Here is a 3,671-nt window from a genome sequence, read left to right on the forward strand (position 1 = left end):
ACAAGTAATTAATTCAATTGTCATTTAAGTTGATTATTTAGTTCCCCCTGAAAGGAATAATTAAATTAAAGATAGAATACTAATCAAATCGTATGTTACGCTGTTGGAAGTTTGACCAATTCTAGGTCCATACTTGTTGATGTTTTACGGTAAAGGGAGGTCTATGGAAACGTGTCTGGTTGAATTGAAGCCTGTTCTTCTGTGGAGATCGCTGTGTACACAACTCGAGACCATCAGTCCGAACTTCGCAGCTTGCTGTCAGATCAGTCTCTGACACCGCTCGTCTCCTTGCTTTTTATGCAACAGAAAACTATATCAGGAATTAAAATCAGGGAAAGAACTCAGTGCGCGATCCAGTCATTTTGTGGGATTATTTTCAAGGCTCTCGCATCTTGTGTGCGTCTCAAATATTTTGTAGCCGTGACTTGAGTCCAACAACCCGCCTGCCTGAAGGTCACTACAGAACCTGGTTCGCAGAAGATATTTGCCGTTTTTGTAGTGATTCGTCGTCTTCACCTGCCCGTTGCGCTCGAGGGAGACAGTCATCATCTTCAGGTAGGCGAATTTAACAGCGAACAGAAGGTAGAGAGAATCTGTCTGCGATTTCTGCAAACAGTCGCTCGCTGGAAATAGATATGGTCTTTTACATTAGACAAGTTGAAAGACATATTTAAACTACACTATAGCATAGCCTACCTGCTGTTGGGATACTAGCTATATTTTATGATGACATTATTGTTCTAAAGCCTAATTTTGCATAAAAGCATTTCTGATGACAAAGGCCAGCGACGGAGCCTGCAACTTATTCAAGTGAGAAGTGACAGAACTTAAGCAAATTATGTGCGCTCAAATGGTCAATTATCAATGCAGTTGAGCCTCATGCTATACGGCTACTTTGTGGGGCTGCATGCCAAGGATCCATGAAAACTTTTGTTTCAGGTTATTGTGGTATGTAGTGTTTTAATATGGTTTCTGTTTATTCCTTTTAGACTTTTGACTTGTCGCCAAATTGCGTCCTCCTATGAAAGTGTTGGGAAACATCTCAAATATGACAGATGATATGATTATGTTAAGGACGCAAACGCTGTTTGCTTGAGGTGTGTTGGTTGGTGTACTTCCACAGCGTTTTCAGCAATATGCAGCAATGAATGGCTATGTTTGCGTAGGCTAATCGTAATCATATTCCTTGAAGGTAGCCTACACACGAGCCTAGGCTATGTAGGGTATCTAATCTGACGGCCAAATTGCTCTTGCGCTGGCAGCAACTGGTGCGCGTGCCTGTTGGAGCACGATAGACATATTTTCATCATTTTAATTACGCTAGAAGATTTTGGTAGAGGAAGTTGGATTGGAGTTTAGTGTTGATGTAGGCCGATTTAATTTTTATATAGTTAACCTGTTATTAGTCTAGGCTACTATTACGGAAAGATAAGTCATTTTTTCTGTTAATAATCTGAAATATGAAACGAAACGTACCCTCTGACGATTCAGCGTCATCACAAGCTTAGTTTATTTGCTATTAAATGCATGAACTGGGCCTGTGCAGCGATAAATGAAGCCTATATATGCTCAAAGAGTTCACAATGTAGGCAGTTGTTTAATTAAGCGATCCAATCGTCAGGTAATCCACTCTCTATACCTTAACAAAGGAAGCGTTGAAGTGGCCGCTGTCAAATCGATGTTAAAGGGGCCCATCAATTTAAACGAGGCAAAGTAGCACTATTCTGTATAGAAAGCTATTCCTATACCTTACCACATCTGAGACAAGGTATTGTGTTCCACGCTGGACAATTAATTAAAATGAAATAGTGGCTTTGTGTTTTTAACTCGCAGATAAACGACTTCGTTTCACCCCGGATAATGGAACGCCGCATGGTCTTATCTCTAACATAAACAGGTCTTCTATCTAACACGTAATACATTAATTTGATAACTCAACTGCTGAAAAAAATGATAAAGTGCGGTCCAGTTGGCTTATTATGCATTATCATGGGTAAAACCTTTACACTCACCAGGATTATTGTCATGGGTGGACGTCTGTTAACCTCCCACCTACTTCAATTAAATCAACCCTTGTGTTGAGCTCCTATTCAAATCTGAAAGATGGTAGGTGGACACTTGTTCCAACTGCTGAATGAGATAATTAGTGGAAGTGACAGTAACATAGCCTCCTCTGCCTTTCCAGTTGTCTTTGGTGGCCCTTCATGGAAAGGAACATCCAGTCACATTTTCTATATTTCCACTGCTGTGCACATACTGTACCATGCCAACAGAGTATAGCCTCTATGCAGTTGGGAAGCAGTGATTTATGTAAATGGACCGCACCATAAGCGTAGTCTGTCATCTAAAGGGTCACAATAAATATGTGAGTGTGTCACACTACAGACTTTTCATGTAGCCAACTGTAGGCCTACCTGTCTTTTCAAGTGGATGTATGGTCTTTAAGGCCCCCACTGTTGACCTCAAGGCAGCGCTGTCTGGAAGGCACTAGGGTTAGACAAGGGTTAGGGTTAGGATTTAGGATTAAGTTTAGGGTTAGTGTTTAGGGTTAGGTATGGCAGCGCTGCCTTGAAGTCGATGGTGAAGGCCCAAAAGACCATCAAGCAATTCAAGTGGTTTCACTGCTGACTCTCGACAGATTTGGCCGAGGACGAACAGCAAGCCAGCCTTCATTGTCTAGGACATATCTGCCGAGGAAGGAACAATCTATCCTCAGTAGTGAAAAGACAAGGGCCACCCTCTCTTTCTCTTACTTTGACTGAGTGATTCATTGTGACCAGTTTCAATAGCTTTCCTTTTAGGGCCACATTTAGCCTCAAGAAGTTAGTTGCTAGAAATATTGGCTAAATTCAAACGCTGTCTGATTCAGTAAATTGCTTCGCTTTTCCTCTTGTCCACATACAGTGAAATGTGAGGCAAACAGAAGCGTGCGCATGAAATTACAGTGCAGCAGAAAGGCATCAATCAATATGCACAATAGGACTGTGATTAACACATTGTTGATGGTGGATTTTGAGGCAGTGAATCACCGAATAACCAGTTGCTTCTGCACTGTTGTTTTTATATATGCAAATGAGTTTTAGTGTTAATGTACGCTGAGGTGGTAGGAGAGGTCTAATCGCATAGGTGCGATGGTGGTGGAGTGGATAAGGAGCAGGCTGCCACTGTTGTGCCCTTGAGCAAGGCACTTAACCCCAAGTTGCTGGCCCTGCAATTAATTGACATCTGTAAGTCACTTTGGATAAAAGCATCAGCCAAATAAATAAAATATAAAAAGATAAAGGTGTAAGGGCATAGGCTATTGTGCACTTGCTGTCTTATTAATGAATGTGTGTGTGTGTGTGTGTGTGTGTGTATGTATGTATCTATGTGTGTGTGTGTGTGTGTGTCAGTGTGTAGTGGGGGTGGTAGTTCGGACTGAGGTCCATGCTAAGTGGGTTATATAACAGTGCAGCAATTGCAGGGGGAGTACCTCACATTTGCAATCAAAAGAGTAGCCTGTACTTAGTATGTTTTACTCTTTCTCTCACTTTCTCTGGATGAGAATGTTTTGTGTATGTGTTTGTATTTACAAACGCAGGCAGGAGAAAAGTGATTCATTCATGCAATGATTCATCCTCATTGATTTACAGATTCAGCCCAGATGATGTATTAGTTACTACAGTTTGTGT

General features: G+C 41.4%; 1 protein-coding gene across 1 annotated transcript in view; it reads left to right on the top strand.

Annotated features, from left to right (window-relative positions):
* The first annotated feature begins 210 nt into the window (after positions 1-210).
* dok4 (docking protein 4) overlaps positions 211-3,671 on the top strand; it is a 53,728-nt gene continuing 50,267 nt past the window's right edge. The window contains 1 exon segment of the mRNA XM_042060790.1: positions 211-555. The gene's annotated coding sequence lies outside the window, so the exon portion shown is untranslated.

Source organism: Alosa sapidissima, chromosome 14 (assembly GCF_018492685.1).
Source record: "Alosa sapidissima isolate fAloSap1 chromosome 14, fAloSap1.pri, whole genome shotgun sequence".
Classification (NCBI taxonomy): Eukaryota; Metazoa; Chordata; class Actinopteri; order Clupeiformes; family Clupeidae; genus Alosa; species Alosa sapidissima.